This window comes from Argopecten irradians, chromosome 11, assembly GCF_041381155.1.
Source record: "Argopecten irradians isolate NY chromosome 11, Ai_NY, whole genome shotgun sequence".
In the NCBI taxonomy this organism is placed as follows: Eukaryota; Metazoa; Mollusca; class Bivalvia; order Pectinida; family Pectinidae; genus Argopecten; species Argopecten irradians.
Genome location: NC_091144.1, coordinates 23370519 through 23390207, shown reverse-complemented (window position 1 = coordinate 23390207; position 19689 = coordinate 23370519). Strand labels below are relative to the sequence as shown.

At 34.9% G+C, this 19689-nt stretch overlaps 1 protein-coding gene across 2 annotated transcripts in view; it reads left to right on the top strand.

The window, feature by feature from the left end:
• Positions 1-19689, top strand: part of LOC138335044 (5-hydroxytryptamine receptor 4-like) — a 122111-nt gene that overhangs the window by 56049 nt on the left and 46373 nt on the right. For both annotated transcript variants that reach the window (XM_069283944.1, XM_069283943.1), the window contains one exon: positions 7651-7725. The gene's annotated coding sequence lies outside the window, so the exon portion shown is untranslated. The remainder of the gene's footprint in view (positions 1-7650; positions 7726-19689) is intronic.

Here is a 19689-nt window from a genome sequence, read left to right as displayed (position 1 = left end):
AGTTCATGACAGTGGCTGTGTATAGGCTTACCGGGCTTTGTAACCAGTCAAAGTGTGCACTTTAATCCAAAAAGTCAATTCCTGGTTCAGAGAATTTGAGCTGTAGTGATAGACATCCTATACTGGGAATTCCCACGCAGATGCAATGAAGAGCTGACAAGTCCACTGGGAACACGGACTATATTCCTTTATAGTTTCTAGTCTGGGAAAGCAATGCACTTTGACTGAATTGAAAATATCCGTCAAAATGTCCGTAGATTAAATTTCTAGCACGACATATTTTACAGGATTCTAATTCATTCAGATGAATTATTGTAAAATCTCACAAAACGATAGCTTAAAACGAAAGCAATCGTGTTTAGGTAAACACATTTTAATTTGTGACCTATCGGTGCATTCGTTCAAGATCTTCCATTTGATCAACACGAATGTCATTCATTGCTACCTCCCCCCTTTCCCCGACGCCAACACCTCCCGATACCATAAAGAAGAATAGAAAAGTAGTTTTAATGTTTAACTAGAAACTGACAGGTTACTATTACGCCCGAATTCCGTTCCAAATTGAAATTGGAAATCTGGAGATGAAACAAAAAGCGACGCTTCAAATTTGATGGAGTCAATTAGAGTAATGTAAACATAAGTGGTTTGAGAGTGCAGTAAGGTTATGTAACAGATGCAGAGCATACTCGAAAATACTTCCCAATTATAAGAAAATGTGTTCAACAGCTATCATTAGATATTTCATATCCACCTGCAAATATAAAATCAAGTTTTGAAGAATTAATTTAGACAAAAAAAAAAAATGCCAGCATTTTAAAATTTTAAATTCAGTGATTGATAATGATTTTCTCTGTACTAATAAATCTAAATCAAATAGCCCAATGAAACATTTTCGCTTCGTCACTTAGAGACAACTTCCGGTAGGGGGAAGTGGCTTTTAAAGCGGAGACGAACAGTTTTGGGCAAGACAACTATAAAATACATTTCGTGTCTGACGGTGGCTTGTTACGGAATTGAAAGTTACTTGTACCGTTATTAACCCCTCGATATTTTTGATTCTACTTCAAGGATGTTCTAATGCGTCGTAAATTTGCTCTTTCTAAATATGTCTCAACAATCATTGATCCATTTGTATGAAAGCATATTACTGCAATTTCAAGGCCAAACCAAACTAGTTTGGATTTTTTCACGTTTGAAGGCAATTTCAAATCTAGTCGCAAAATGTCTTGGTTGCCTTGAAAAGTGTGTGGGGGGAAATATGTTTTTTTTCAGTCATCAGCCAAAACCATTTTGAATGTCAGAAAAGATTTTGTTATGACAGATTTGTGATTGTTGTTCAGAAAAAAATACAAAACAATTTTTAACAAGAACTATTTCTATTTCATTTAATTCAAAGAATGTTCTTGATTTGCGTCAACCGAATGCTTTCGTCAATACTCATTGATTTTTAAAACTACAAGATAATTATTAGAATCAGTTGAAATATTTTGAATATTACGAATTCTTCGACAATTACATCATCCAACAGATGTCTAATTCATTTGAGGGTTTAATGTTTTGTTTTTAAAATAAGTGTAATTAGACATTTTACCGTCTTAGATCCCCATAACACATTACGATGTATACAATGATAACACCGCTGACAGTTTATAAATGTAGTATATCATTACAAATACATTAACATACACATTTTAGATAAAATAAAAGAGCACACAAACATCTGAGTAAATATGCTAAACCTATTAATCGGTAATTAACACAAGACAAAGAATACAATGCTGAAAAAATCACTTTGATATTCACGTTCTTGGCAACGCCTCACTTTTTTTAGAGTGTTTGTTCATGCCTTGACTTAGCGCGAAAATTTCCCCATGCGAATATTTGGTGTACAATCATTATATATAAAACCATGCTGCGAAACAGGTTTATTGATCGCGTAATTAACAACATCGTAAAATGTTTACATATAGAAATCACGACTGTAAAAACTCGCGAATATATTCCCATTTACAGTTCCATTTGAACATGACATGGTTTGGTAGTAATGAAACACAGAGTCTACTAGTAATGATTGTTTTAATCCGTTCTTTGTTTTACACCACCTTCAACAGGATACATATTTGAAATGGAAGGAGGATATGTCTGGTTCAAAATCTCCAAATGATGGCTGTTCTATTAGAAGGAGACAGTGGTTCCAAATAAACCCCGGCAAATTTTAGTGAACTACGGATTCAGAAATAACCGGCCAGAGCAGCATCTCTGATAAAGTCTTATTGCAATTTTGTTACAATTTTATTGTATGAAACTATATGATGGTAGAACTGTTCATTCGTCTTTTGTTTTGGCCTTTGTAGTTTAAAATGCTTATACAATGCTTACATTTCATAAAATGTTTTTTTGGCATTGGAAATCTCGCTGATAGAGGTAGAAGTGAAAATGGACGTATGTGGTATCTGTTTACAATGCGGTTAAATATGTTACTTGTACCTGTATTCCTAAACTAGCCTCATCACCGCCAATCTTCTTTATAATCAGAACGATGAATACAAAATGGCAAAACGGATATAGTAGCATTATATTTACATAGGCAATTGTAAACCATAACGTGACTATATATGAAAACAAAGGGTTTCCTCACGAATCGATAGAAATACGTATACTTAGCTGGCTACAAGATTTGAAATAAATGGAAAAATACATATTTTACAAAAGTCATTATTTTATAGGAAATGTATTGTATGACAGTCTGGGAAGATTCCTGAGAACAATAAAATATTGTCAATTCTTTTTTTTTGTATTGCATCAAAATGTGATTTATTTTAGTTATTCATGTTTCATAAGTCTATATGCATGTGTCATCATAAATCTTGTCTCGGCAGGAATCCTTTAAGAATGTACGGCAAAATGCCACAAATTTTCTCACTCCTCCGTCTCAGTATGGCATATATATAACATACCGTCGAGGTTTTGTGAACGTACCCCTTTATATGGTGTCCGTGACTAATGTACAAGTAATGTCATTTGAAGCACTGCTGCAGCAGACAGCCCTTATCATGATGCTTTGAGTTTTATCTAAAAATTAATTTACATTTTGTATGCTTGTTTGAACTCGTGAAATAAAACATAAGGTGTAATCATTAATTTTCTACAAACACATGCGTAATCTTTTTTGTGAAAAACACACGTATATTCATTAGTTTGTTTCATATTTAAGTGGTGGTATATATATATATAACACATATGCTATAATTTGGCTGTACCTCTACTATAACCTCGATGAGTTTTCCGTTCAGTAATCAACCATCATCATTCTAGTGCATACTCAACTTACATGATATGAAAGGTGCTTGCTACCTCATTTAAAAGCAAACACATCGCGTATATAAGTGAATAATGTTGTATATGTCGGGACTGATATTTAATTGCCGAGTTCCACCTTTTATTCGGTTAGTTTTATTTTAAATGCGAAATGATCTGTTTTCGTGTTTAATATGCAGGACGAAATGAAACTTTTAATAGTCTCTCGTGTTGGTTTAACGAAATGAAAAGACAAACTCTTCAAAATTTTAAAACGGTATCTTTTCGCTTTAATTTCGTCTCCGTTTGGCACAGTCGCGTAACAATATGCAGCTTCAGACGCCATGTCTTTTTAGAAATGAAACAAAAAAGAACACACCAAATAAAATTCGGTCAAGAATTCGCTTCCAGATATGATCGAAGAAATTTTGCTGTAGCACAATTCAATGTTAGATCACAAATTTAATCTGATAAACGTCTCTCTCTCACCCTATATCTCCTTTATCGTTCCATCAACGAACACATGAGTTATTTTCACTCGCGGATCGAGTAATCGCTATTTTATCTTACTTATCGTAACCCAAATTATTTCAGGACACCATTTCAAACCTGGATAGTGTTTTAAAGTCCTTAATCATTCAAAGCAAAGATTCGAAAGTGTTCTCCGGGATAGGAAACTTCAGTTTATACAACAAACGTGTAGATTTATTTGACATTAGTCTCGTAAATGAACAAATGACATTTATTATTTTGGTAAAGCTTGGCGAACATCTGTGTTTTAGTATTGGGGAAAGACCACTTATCTGTCTAGCTAGTGATAGGATATACAACGTCAGTTTAAACTATCGTAATGTAGATAAACTGGTGTTTATATAAACACTCATATCATTAAATCACATATCCAAACCTAGAAATTATAGAGGGTGGACGGAGGATGCTTGGTAAACGAGTTTTACATTTACTTAAAAATCTTTGTCAACGAGAAATGCTTCCTAACAAAATATGTAATAAGTTTTCTTGAAAGTCTTCCTTATTAGTAGCCAGTATCAAATGAGATGTCGTCGGAATAATTTGTTCATTAACAACTAATATTAAATATGCTATATCGCTGACTAAATAGTTGTTTTCTCTATCAAAAATAGGAGAAGACGCATAAGTATTTTTCTTCAGTTATAAAAGTAATTTTGCACCATTACCACCACTGAAAAATTTGAGCTTCTGAATTCACCAAAAATAAATCAATGGCACTATATCCTATATGGAATGAAGTACTGACTGCACATGCACCAAAAGTAAAATAATATATTATTTTGATGTTAATCAGACATTGTCATCGTTTAAATGATGAGTATCGTTTGTGCTCTGTCGGCTAAGGAGCATCTTTAAATCAAATAGGGGATAGGATGTTATTACCAACTCAAACACGTGTTTAGTACCTGTTAATATTTACAGTGATAATTAGATACAGAAAAATAATGAACATGTTAAAGATGCACGATGCAGCTGTTTCAACCTTTATGCGTGCACATTCAAGTTCATTTATGCTTTTACGGACCAAAGATGCTGCATCTCTGTGCAAAGGTCACATCTAATCGTAGCATTGAACTATGAAGGGCATAATCTAAATTGAAGATAATTTGAAGCTGTTAAAAATTATGAACAGTATACACGAATCGTATGTGACTTATCATAAGGGATGATTGTACAATTTTATTTGATGTAAATTGGTGGTTATATAAACTTATCGTGAATCACGCGTCCCTGGAACTTACGTCACGTGACGACCAGTGATAACCAGGTTAGGTTTTGGGTGTGGTCCGTATTTCAGATGCGAACATTTTTTAAAGTTAGCATGGGTCCGACATTTCAATATGTACGAGTTTCTTGGCCAAGGCCGAATTTTTAAACAGGGGTCGCGATGGCCGGGTGGTTAGGTCTGTGTATTTCAATAAACCTGGCACGACCTTAAATAACCAAGACTTTAATATGACATAAATCTAAATATGTAAACGGATCATCATAAGTGTGATTTAGACGCGATTGAATGACGTAACGAAGTCTACTTAAAAGAGACTAAGATTCAATTTGACTTAACTTTTACATACTAATATTTTACATCCCTACACCTATTTGAGTTAAATGCTTTTTGGCTATTAAACGAACGCATTATTTTAATAGCGATGGCGATTTGAGAGACTTTCCTAAAATCACCCCATCACTTTCAATTGTAAAATGTTATTGTTGTGTTAAAAGGACAGAACAACATTACTCTATTGAAGACGTAAATGGAAACGATAATCGCCAATGTTTAATTTAATATTGCCTCTAACTTAAAGTCACGAAACTCTCGCGAGAATCGTTAGCACGTGTTAGCTGAGATATAATTCCTTATTTGCACGTGCCGTGTTCGTTTTAACAATATGGCCTCGATTCCTTTTTATTACATGTCGGCCTTAGAGAGGCATTTTGTTGTTGCAACCTTTGCATGCCATTGTATGCATTGGAGTTTGGTCTTTGTTTCTCTCATCGTGTCCGTCATCACAGTTATCTTGAACTTGGTTCTTGTAAAGACATTGTTTTCCTACAAAGGGTACATTCTGACATAATGCATGATTTATAATGTTATAACGGATAAGATTTGGCCCAAAACGCATAGACGACAGAAAAAATACATGCAGGTTCAAACTAGTGGATTGGTTTGTTGGGTGGGCTAACGCCATATAAGGCTTGGCCAGACCTATATGTGCGGTTGTGGATGTACATAACCATAAATTTTTAGAACAGAGAAAAGTAGCACTTCTACAAGCCCCTTTTAAAAAAGTCCTTTTAATAAGTCTTCTAAATTATATATATACCCCACTGTCATTAATGTTTCACCTTAGTTGCCTATGACTTGTAGACACACACGAAACATACTGCAGTCTTCCGAATGATACCGGAGTAGAGTCAAATGTTCATCTTTGCATGGGCTCTCTCGACTCTATCAGTACCGGTCAAATATTTATCACTTGGTTCAGACCGCTAAAAGAGGCGGATAATCTGAAAATGATCACAAAAGTAACAATGAAAATAAAATAGATAAAAAACTTGATAAAATTTCCTGAATGAAGCATCGGGTTTTTTTCTTCTTAAACTGAGCGCTTGATATTTCAAGTTATTTTCAAATGCACCTGGTGTTCGGCTATGGCCGGTGCTGGTGAGGGATAAGCCACGCCTCAAAGAACCCTATCCATACGATTATGTAATGAAACCATCAAAGTGTAGATAATATACTAACACATGTGTATTCACTTTCGCTGACGAGTTTCACAAGAGCGGATCTTTAACCAAATAACCATTAACAATCGGTGCTATTCCACAGGAACTCGTCATCAAAGTGTTTTATCATTTAAAGCTAATAGCATTACCATCACTCCTGTGTAAATTGCCTATCAGTATTGAATAATAGTTAAACTATTTCATGTTTTCAATTATATCTTCCAAGTAGAAGCCCTATAGGATTCCAATTTTTAACAACTATATGCAAAGCCATGTAAAATATACAGTATTACGAGCTAAGTTCACTGGGTATAGCATCTTCTGGCTCTATATTAATTACACATTGAAAATTTATTAGTTTGATAACAATAATTGTAATTTTATATGTGAAATTTGAATCGACATCGTTAACATGTTGACGAAGTATGATTTATGTGTGTACTGAGAAAACCAACATTTGCGCTTGTCAGAATTCTGTTCTTTCGTTGTGTACGCTAATTGCTACACATTTCCGTGCTTTCAGATGTATGTTTTAATCAGCGGGCCCGTAATTATATATATATATAGCAGATTCTTGAGAGATGATTTTTTCGCTAACTTGATTAAGCATTGAGTCGAAGTTGTAGTAATTGTTGTTTCTCTGTGAATTGACACGTATCCAACAACAAGACAAATGTAAAACTCCCACCTTTCGATTTTAAATCTTTGACGACGAAACGGAATTAATTCCAAAAAGACATATGCTTATCTAAGATATGGTAAATAATGGTGCCTAATTCAATTTACATATTGCTGTTTTTACAGTTATTGCGTTCAATGTGTTTATTTTTATGTACGTCTTAATGTTTGCATTACTTGTATGTGGCGTTTAATGAATTAAATTTTGATGACAATACCAGTGAAGGCGCACATTATATGTTTTTTTCAGTTTCGACAACTACATCTGCAATCTACGACACAAATAATGTTAGATACGGCATACGACAAGTGAAATTGCTTTTCTTCATGCGATACTATGTTTTAGATGGATCAGTAACTTGAACCTAACCCACCCATTAAATTATAGCTCCAGACACGTGATTTTGTTTGTTCCAGATTGATGCACTGCTGTCAGTACTGACAAAAGTTTACGTGGTGTTAGCATGCTGAGCAACTCTCCAAATTATCGAGGTGAGTACAATAGTTCTTCAAAGAGTTTTTTTCTCCAAGTACGAATTCATGAATTACGATTCGGTGTCTAGAATACATTGTGCACTTGAGGGTTTCTTCATAAAACTCCCAGTTTATTTGATAAGTGTCTTCGGTCTCATGCAAACGGGGTGCAGACAATGAGCTGAGATATTAAACGTGTATATCACACATGGGATGAACTTAAAAATAAAATGAAACTTTTTTTTTCTTTACAAAATCATGATGTTGAATATGACGAAAAGAAAAGAAGATTTGCGGTGTTGTGCATTTCTTGTTAAGGCAGTAGAGTTGAATAATAAATTCTACTAAATATAAAGTCAAAGACCGACAAACAAACCCATAAAATAAGTAGTTTTACACTTTGTTTAACGTTCATTATGACCATTTATGACTCATTAACATTTTCTTGTAATGCTGGTATAGAACACTGTGAGACAATAGTACATACTTTAAGGCTAAATTTTAGTAATAGTCTCTGCTTTTGGTGTTTTAAAGTTCATGATACAGCTAAGAGTAATATTTCAGTACGTATAGCTCTATAGAGTATTACAGGATAGATGGAATGTCCTCTGTACTAGAAGTGTCATTCTCTCTCATCCGTTTGTACTTTATCTGTGTTGAAATGTTTTAATGTGTGGTTTGTGTAATATAAAATGAACTGTTATAGTTATGTACCAAGTACAGATCATGTGACTGACTAGAGCATTAGCACGGAACGGAACTTCCTCTTATAGTGAAATACTCCATGTCTTACATCAAACTGTATGTTTACTAAGAATTAGTTAAAGAAAATTGTGCTTGATTGTCGCTCACAAAAGAATTACGTCAATTTTAATTATTTCCCCAAGGGAAATAACTTTGAAACATGAAAAGACAGCATAATGGGAGATACAACAATATTTTAATATTGTCTCCAACTTAAGTGTTCATGCATATTTATTCAGATGTTTGTTACAGCTACAAATTGCAGAACAGTATTTGTTTTCTGTTATTGGTAGACAAAGATATATAAGTACTGATTCAGGGATTAACCTAAATGAATACAAAAACTCCTTGTACACAACACTGTATACGTATCCTGATGTTTTTCGGTTTATAATCATGGTATCATGTCTGATCCTATGTTCCAAACGGAATTAAACCACCTTCATCTGCTAATATCATTACAACCTGTAAATGTGGAAGCGACCATCACGTCTAATGGTCCAAGGGAAATTCTCACACGTTTGTAGTCAAAGAGGATTTCCAAGGTCTAAAACCCAAATAATAATTTTTACTCGTTTGATAAGAGTGTGCGGACTTGAAAAAGGAAACATCTCGTAATTCCCTATAGAGTATAAAAAGGTTACACACATGTAACCGTTTGACCTTGACCTTTTTGAAGAAACTAATTTTAGTTCCAGTAACGACTTATGTTTTGTAGTGATGCACGGCATACCAGTGCGATTTATGACAAGTTTAATGATCTATTGGCGCTGACTGACCTCTAAATTCATACCTTATGTTGATTATCTTACCTATATGCCTACTAATACCATCATCTCTCCTCTTATCTTCTCCAGACATTACCCTCCAAAACTCTTTATTACCCGTGATTTCGCTAATTTGATTACCCTTCCGTGTTTACGTTTTACTGTCGCTGCCATTAGCTTGACAGTTAGAGCCCACGCAGTAGTCATGTGATAGAGGATATACTTAAAAGTGGAGCTTCCTGGTTGTGTAGGGGTTCTCTGATTAGTACGAAACTAATGAAGTATGGCACCATGTTGTTATTTACAAGGAACAATGTCGAAGACATATGCCAGTTATATATACATCGGTTAGTAAGTGTCGACATCACTTCTTCCTTAATTACTAGCGAAAACAGTTGTTATTTATAGATATATCATTGTCAGTACAATTTTATTGTGTATTTCTAATTCAACAAATTTCGATCGAAAATTGAACAGCTATTCTACATCCATGTACATGAATATGCTCTGCATGATGACAGTATAATGTACACATACTAGTTAAGTACGTGCCGATATCATTTCTTCTGTGATGATAAAAGTAGTCATCGACATAAACATCGACAGTACGTCAGCTCAAAAAAATCGATATGGATGTGTATTTTCATAATTCAGCAAATTTCGATCGCCAATTGCACAATCATTAAACATATATGAATATTTTCTGCAGTAAACTGTAGAAAGCAGAAACAACTGCATGCCTGGGTTGAAATGGTTTGGTATGACACTGTATATATTGTATGTATTATTACCCAATTAACTGGAATGATACATAGTATGCTATATCAATAAGGTGTTTTATTTGATAACAGCTGTTGTTAGTCAAGAATAGAGCTCTGTTAACCAATGAATTTTGCGGGAACTTATTTTCGCGATTTTATACATAACACTTATTTTTAAGACGTTTGGACATTGCGATCGAGACTTCTCGAGTTCTACTTTTCCTGTTTTCGAAACATTTTCGTTATGATTTATTTTCGCAATTTCTTAACGCCTGCGAAAATAAGTTTTATAATGCCAATATTCTACGATAAATGCATGTGGAGAGAACGTACTGTAAAGCCACGTAAGATCAATGTCCTCGTGTTTTGAGATCGAAATGAAATCACGAAATAACAGGCCGCAAAAACAGATTTGTTTACAGTAGGTTTTTCTTGGAGGTCGTGACTAAGAAAGTGAGAGAAAAAATAACAAAATTTCGATAACGCTAACCGCAATGGAAATTCTAACACCACGAGAACATCATTGAAGCTGATAATTGTGTCCTGGACATAAGTTAAAATCATTAACTGTAGCAATCGGCCTCACTGTGCCTGAGTAATGGATATGGCGAATTAACCAGAAACACACATCTCACCCGCTAAGTCTGACATCGACCCAGCAGCCAAAGTCACAATAACCCACTCTAACTCCTCTTCTCCTGTACGGGGTTATCCTTATTCCAAACGTGTGTGGCAGCGATGCTAACTCTATTGTCAGATTAGGTGATTTCGTGTAGATAAAAGCAAGTTAAGCAAACTATCTATTTAAATTTAAAGACAGCTGCACTCGTCGGGGCATCTAGAATATTATGGGATTCTGGTACTACAAACTGACTTAGCGAAAATATTGAAACTCAAAAATATTCACTTTTACAGAATACAGAACAAAATACTTAACTGATTCGAAATATAAAAAATGAAATGAAATATCCTTGAATGAATGGACTTGGATATTTATTGTTTAAAGTTATTACAGTTGTTTGTACATGTAGTTCTATAAATAATTATTGCAATTAGAGATAGTATTATTAGTATATCCTAAGACCATTTTAGATGATTCAGTATACAGTTAGAAAGAAACTAAAGTCCTCTTAATCACCTTTGGAAAAATGTTAAAGTTTGGATCAGTGTTAAGGAAGACAATGCATTAAGTTAACATTACAACGATTACACCATTACGACAGAGATAACCACATCAACACGTCTAATTCTGGCTGACCGCGTAGGAACCAAATTACTTCTTTAATTGTCTACAGGAAAGCATTGCACGTATCAAGAAAAAGACCCGTTTTCTACAGAAAGAAAAACATTGGCAAACGATTATTGAATTATCTATGTTTCTGTGAATTCCTGATAGTTCGAGGGGTTCATTTCGGAGTAAAATCTCATGAAGGATCTAACGTAAGTACCTATATAATTAACATATTTGAAGCTGTTATTTTCACAATATCAATGCTATTTACGGTCAAACCTGTCTGAAACTGTATGAAGACCAATTGTTTAATAAGATCACTTTCTCAGGGTTCGAAATAATCAATTTCAGCACAATTTGACATGTGCATCATCACATGGCAATAAACCGTTTTTCTTGGTTCGGGTGGTTTTTTAAAGACAGGTTTGACGGTACAAAATATAATGTACATACGTGAAATCAATACCTAACGAACACATTTGATACTAATATATGTTAGTACCTCTAGTTTAGTACATTTATTTATACACAAATCATTAAAGGTTTACTGTAGTATCCTGTTTTTATGAATTATTTCTCTGATAATTTCCTTACAACATTAAAGTTTCATCACTCAACGCATCGTCAGGGTATTTACAGCACACAAACCTAATTTAAGTAAACAAAACACATATTAGTAGGCACCATGGGAGCTTTTAACATAACTGACGGAGCATATCACATTACTGGAAGTTACTCAACCGTGGACTAATGACTTTCATAAAAAATAATCATGCAGTTCTATAATGTTACCATGAACTGCATTGCAATACATATTTCAAGGAAATTATATTTCAATAGTAATTTTTGTATTGAAAATATGTATAGGATATATCTCCAAAATTTACATATTGTTCTGCAGGACTCAAACGTGTTTTAATCCATTGAAGGATACTCCAGGCAATGTTATAAACACTAACCTCCCGGGAACGTTTTACAATTAGCACTGGAAGGCTATGCCGGGCCGTTGGTCTATCATGACCCGCGTATTGTTTTATTCATGAAGCTAAACATAATTTCAAAGTAGTAACTGAAGGTAAAACTGGTAAAGTTTTACCATAGATCGATATGGTCGGGTTAGTCTTATGTAGTTTCGGGGGAAAATAGTTTTACTCAACATGGGCCAAACGTATTTTATATTCATGGGTGTTTGTCGCTTACAACCTGATGCAAACGGAACAGGAATTGTAGGATCAATACCGATTACTCCGTATAAAGGGTTGGTGAGAAATAAAATTAACCTTCTCATTTGGTAATTCCATTGCATGAAGGTCGGAGATACAATTCAATAGCCACATAGTGTATCGGATGAATCCCCTTCTTCTCGCCATTGTAGTGAGACGTTTCGGTTTCAGCAGGCTTACGGTAATTGTTGAATTATTCACGAAAGTTTACAATAGCGAAGCAGTGCATGTTTATAGTATCAATGAACGCAGATGATACAAATACGATTAAGAGTTCTGGAGAAGATGAAATGAAATACAAGTCTGGAACACAAACACGTTTGCATGTGAGAGGACTGTTTGCTTGTCGTTTACATCAACAAGCGTCAAAGTGTGTGGTTTAGCGTCATCTGACTTCCGACGTCCTGGTGTCTTAATGAAGGTAGGGAGTATAACCTGTGTTTGATAGTACGTTTTTGCATATAAATCTTAATGAGTGTTGGATCGTTCTGGTACAGTGATTACGACGTAACAGCTGTTGCCGGTACATGTTTATAAAAGCAATTAACTTTTGTTTGCTTATCTAAGTTAAAATTTTAAACAGGCTGTCAGTCATTATCATGAATGTCATGCTGATTAAGAACATATTAAACCAGTGTATTTTGAGATCTCGCAAGTATCAATGTTAACAACGTAACAGTCATGTATTTCCTGATATTTCTTATCTTGTTAACATGCTCATCGGGTTTTTTTTTGTCCGAAACATTTTATTGTCCTAACACATCCCTGGACGTATAAACATGCACCATTGTTTTGTATTAGTTATGTGTTGATGAGTCTTAATCGGCGTCACGTAAACCTTTAATTCTGTGTAAAAGTTCTTTACTATTGTTATAGTGTATGTACAATCTATCTGATGACAAATATGCCATACCAGAGCATGTGCACTTGTAATGTAGGTAATATGTGAAAAGCTAGCGCATGCGTTCAGACAGTGGACCTGTATTTAACGTCTACATTGATACCAGTCAAATGATGAAGATGGTATATTTCAGCTTGTTCGCTGTCCCAATAATGATTTATGTTTGTAGCAATCAGCAATATGAATACTTGTCATGTCTGAAAGAATTCCCCCGTCACGTGGTAAAACTAGAATATAACCGCACAGTTCCTGAACTACTATAGGAATTAATTTGTGATTTTATTTACATGCGTGCTCTTTTTTTTCTTTGGTTTTAATGTAAGACCACAATGAATCATGCAACCCGATTTGTATTTTCTATTGTACTATCGGTATAAGTTTAGGTTGTATGGTTGCTAGCTATCTGCTGTAGAAGCGCCCAGTCGCGTAATTATGGAGGGCGAAAAAAAAACAATGTAGGAATGTATGTACTAATTGATAGGCTTATCCTACAGCAGAATGCACGTGAGTGGCCGGTAGACATGCCTCTGTACAGATACAAATAAGATAAGGGCTGTAGCAGTCCCAACTACAGACGAATCTGTCCTCATATTCGTCAGCTTTGTGTATCAATCTTACGTTCTCTCTCATCATAAACCAGGTTTTGTAGATTGTTATCAGAATTCTTTTCCGTTCCTCCACTGATGTATTGGCTGCTGTTTGTAATGCGCTATGTAGATAGGGTATTATCAGTTTGTAGACGGTCAAGAACAGCATTTACTCCCATTCTCTGTGTCATTGACCGGCATATACCTATTGTCCACATGTTGCGAAATCTTTTATAAACAATAGGTTTATTTAGGAGGGAATGAAGCCAAATTGAAGAGGTCCCATACAGTTCCTTACGAATAATTATTTTAGTAGTATTTTGCAAAATATGAATTTATGTATAATATCAAATGATTACGGTAAGTGTTAATCTTATGATGTTCAGCCGTAAATCTGCTATCTTAGAAACCAACATGTGTTTTGCTTGTTGTTCTTTTTATTGCCCAGCTTTTGCAGTTGTTAACCATGTCTATCGCTGTGTATTATATAGTGTCTGTTGCAGTTTCCTTCACGTAGTTGTACAATTCTTTTCCTACACCGGCTGACATTATTGGCGAAAAAACATTCCTGCCAGCGATATACATTCCGATGATATATGGTTTGTGTTGGTCTTTGAAGCCAATATTGGGCCACAACCATCCCTGTCTACAGATAATGCCATGATTGTACCCACTTCATTGTTTGTTAGACCCCCTCCCCGATATACATCCTCCAAATGAACATCACTTATACTCTATGCAGACAGTGTAGTAGATGTAGGCGTATGATGTTCTTTTGTATGTTTAAAGCCATGACTCGTCGGCCTTGAAAGATAAAGATCGTTTTTACAGAAATAGATTATTTTTGTTTTAATCATGTAGGAAGTGACATTGAACAATGACCAGAATTTACCTGATGCACGATCCCATCACGTGCGAGCAAATGCTAAACAACAGAATGTGATGTTCTGATGTTCTAATGTCTGCAATTTGTTTGTCCGTGTATGTATTGCACTGAAAGAATACAAAGAAGAATGTAACAAAGGTACACAAGAACTTAATAAACAATAGATATACTTATCATTGCAATGCACCAACACATTCCCCGCAATTTCCATCAATGAAAAAAGATGTTATTTATCGTCCGTTCTATAGTGTGTACGTGTGACATTTTCTCACGTAGGATCGTTCACAACAATGTGTATTTAGAAGATAATAATCGAATCCGACATTGGCCATAATAAAACATCACCTGAAAGGAACAATGTTAGAACAGCACTACATAAATTAGCAGGGGTATTCTTAGCACGCGCCCTCACGTGCCGGGGAGGGGGCACGCGGAAAAGGGTTGGAGTATATTACCATGACAATCTACGTAAGCTGCACAGCTGGTTAAGGTGAATGGTCGCATCACTGGTAAATAGAATCGTCTTGGACAATCAAGTTCAAGATCTGTGTTTGCTTTATATATATGACAGCATATATAGTACATTAGTACATTAGTACAATAGCTTATCAGTTCTTCTGTACAAAAGTAATAGTGGTTTTTTTCTGTATGCACAGTAAAACATTTACAATGTTTCGATTCCTGACTTGATAAATTGTTCTCCATAATGTCGAAAAGGTAAAATGTTGACATGGGTACTTTTCTTAATTAGCCAGCAATGCGTACTTCAAAACCTTAAATACAAATACAACAATTCAAACTCAAAACTGTCAACTATTTCAATTGAGATGGGAATAGTCCCTGCATTGTGTTTTTATATGTACTTCTATCTCTTCTGGCTCATTGTACTTCTAAAACAAATAAGCGCTCTCTCCGCATACTTTACAGGTTAAACATTTCACCTCAACAAATTTAATTGACATGATGTTGCAGTCAAATGGATTGAGTAACAGACAAAGCCTAATATCTTCCTTATGAGTAAAGAGTATACACACAGTAAACATACATGTATTTGTAATACTTTTCAGATTATCCGGTAAAAATGGATTCGTCGAGCGGGACGTCATTGTATTGTTATTTCAAGCGGTTCTATTTATCTGTGGACTATCTAATATTTTCAAAATTATAAATCGTCCTCCAATTAATTTTAACTCCTTTTCCCTTTTTTAACGATTTCATTCATTCTTGTAACAGATGAACGAATATCAAGGAAACATCAAGAGTATTCATTATATACATAGTTTTTAATTAAGGAAGTATACCTTTTATATGCTGTGGACAACATGAAATATATTTTGTGAATGTCATAATGGCTCATCATTTCCCCAGTTATCTACACAAAGATTTAAAGTGAATAGTCTGGCAAAGAAAATCAGTCTAAATGCGTTCATTGGCCTTCCAAAAGTTCTCACGACGGTCAAGTTCTGCTTACGTTTTCCAGTTCTGACCATTGAAATAAAGAAAAGTTGAAAGCATTGAAAGCGAGGCTGCGTGGAAATGTAACCACGGAAATAGTCAGCCGGGAGGACGTTTTAGGATTCCTATACTTTAAATTAATTTCTTCGTACGCAGACAGATTTTGACGAGAGATTTTATTTTTCTATTTCATAAGAAATTATACTGGATACATTCACACCATTTTTACCGACTTTAGGCATCCTTGCCCGACTGTTCACTTTAAGTGGGGGCGTATAGCGTGTTACCTTAGTGAACCGTGATACAATGTATATACCGGAAGTGATATATATGATGCGCACGCCGATGAGAGGCATTCCACGACATTTAGCTAGTTTAGAGTTTGATATAACTTGTTTCGTAATTGTTTTTGTAATGCATGTAGCAAACTTTACGGCTCAGCACCAATCTTCGTTTCATGTTATACAAACCTATATCAAACAAAGCCAATATCATTTTCAGTATATCTTCATAAAGTGTTCGGTGCCTTGCAATATCTGTGCAGAATTCACATCCTTTTTCTTCGAGACAATGTCAGGATCACAGAGCATTTTAACCACTTTGTACATCTAGCGCCTATGAAAGTCAGTCTAAATCACCGTGTTTTCGAATATCAACTGGTAAATCACCAACTACTGCTACATTGGAACGGCCTTATTTTCAAAAATCACTTTCGAAATAGAATCCTGATTTTTTCCTGGAGTATTTATGGAACTAATTTGGTCTAAACCGGTACATTACCAACAGAATTTTAAAAGTGTTGGGCAATGGTTTCGTAAGTTCTTTGATAAATGGCTCATGGGTTTTAAATGGCGTAATGTAATGGGAATTTGGAGTGCTTTAAGCGTTGATGAGAATATATTCTAAGACGTACTGCAGACATGAGAAGACAATTTTATTGATAGGTTTTCTTATAATACGCAAATCTCAATCTACAGAGCCCTACATGGTGGTTTACGTGTAATCTGAATCCTGAGATTTTTATACTGATTACATGTTTTGTGTCCAAATTACTTTTGGACTCTTAGGGGAAGCTTGTATCATCAATGAAGATTTGAGAACCCATGACAAAATAGCATGTTTTAAACCCTGGTCGCAATATTAGAAGAAATAGGTCCCCTGGCAGTATTGTACCAGGTTTCTTATCTCCGATATCTTTTAAAGGCAGTCTACTGTTGCAACACTGTTTACTTTCTTATCATTTGGCTGTGTTGTGCTTAATGAAACTTTATCATATATATATATATTTTCGTTGATGGAGGAAGACGACCATGACCAACTGATGACAACAGAGATATTGCTTTGTATTGTATTTATCCGCCATATTTTAAAGATCACATGACAAACTTAAAACATCTTCATGTCTGGCTTTAGTGATCAACTTTTAGTTGGCCTGATCCCAACATACCCCGTTCTTGCAAAAGTATTGATATTGGTATGTGAAGCATGAATCTCAACTTATTCACGACGATATAATTTCGCTCATTGGACTATATTACGACCTTACTTGTGTTTGAATTCATTTCGCGGCGGTTTATTTTCGAGGTCTTCTTTCGCGAGCGAAATCCACAATAACGACTAGGTTCAAAGTGAGTTTGTAATGTAGATAATATATAGTCGGGGTCTGTCGTAATTTTCTTACTATAGAAATCACATTTTTCATTGTTATATTTGCAATTACTTTTGCAAGATTGTTCATAAACAAATTTTGTGGAAGCTATACTTCTGATATCCTTATTCATTATTCTTATATCAAGGCCAGTAAACAGTATTTTTTCTTTTATGTATCAAATATAATATTGAAATTTCATTTAGGTACACGAATTTTGAAACAATACATATTTCAAAGGAGATGAAACAATAACACACAGAATACATTAACCTAAAACAAAAAGTATTATAATGTTGGGACAAAAATCTAAGGATCTGATAGCATCCTTTTTCAAAGATAAAATAACTTTGTTTTTCAATCCTCCAACATATTATAATACATCATAATCTAAGGCATTGTATGTACTTTCCCAAATATGTCTGCACTTGCGATTTTCTTAATTATAATTATCCAAAAGATAATTGCATCAGTCCGTAGGATTTACTGGTGCCATCAATATCATTGCCCTGATGGTTTATTTCTTTCCAATCAAATAGAACATTTCTCTAAGTGGAATCAGTTTTGGCAGTTACCTCCTACACAAGAATGCTTTACTCTAAAAGTCGATAATGAAAGACATGCATATCCAATCCAATACCGGATGTAGATATATTATTTCCGGGAGCAACCTACTGTGGTGTTATAATTCGGAAGTTGGCCTGATATACGGATGTAGGTCACGTGAAATACCTTCTTATTAGTTTCAACCGAGATTCCACGTGAGTTGTGGGATACACCACGTGACAGTAAATCACTCATGTACATAAGCGCGTGAGTTATAGTTGAGAGTCCTCATACTTTAGTGGTAATGTTATTGCTGTATCGTTATAGCTCCTGGCCACTAATTCTCCTGTTGGCATCCTGTCTTTGGTACACATGGACCCAAAGGCCACTGTCCTTACCAATCAGGACACAGGAAATTCATGTTCTGACCTCGTTAAACGTAGATGATTCGTCACATCCGTCATGTGCTCAATGACCCGTAACATTACTGGGACTACACTGTACAAAGAGTAAACATGGTTTGTTTGATGATAACTTATAGTAGTTACCGTGACCCTTAAAACATACCATGATACAATGATTCTATAGAGGCCAAAACATAAACGTGAAAGCTATTGTTTTAGTAGGTGCTTACTGAAGATTAGATTTACGCTTTGGCGCCACACTGATATGTAGTATGATATTTATACGTTATGTGCAATCTGCAGGAACACTTTACCGAAATCCCAATATATTCTAGATACATTTATAAATAAAACGTTTTGAAACATTTTTTTTCCATGATGAAGATTTCGCTTCTTCCTTTGGGATATAGGAAGCATGGTGTTTGCACACCGTAAATTGTTAGTTTATGCGGGTTATTGGGGGTCAGCCAACAGAAAGATATTGTTTATTTTTAACAGGACTCAAAAAGATGGTTTAAATACTCATATGTTAACAAGCTTAACAAAGTAAAGTAAAAACGGAGTTACTAGGGTTTTTTCGTCAACACGAGCATAAGAATATGCCATGTTACGTATTTCCCATAGAGCACCAGGTGTTGACTGGTTTCCAGTTTGTCTTGTGTCAGCGCATCGTAAACACGTGCGCATTATTGATCATCATACATATGAAACAAAGTAATGCACGCGCGATCTATTTATACCCCATGTTATAGCCTCTTTGCTCATCGTGTAAAACATTATATGTCTGCTTTGCTTCTTAACGTTTCATACATATCTGGTAATCGACAAT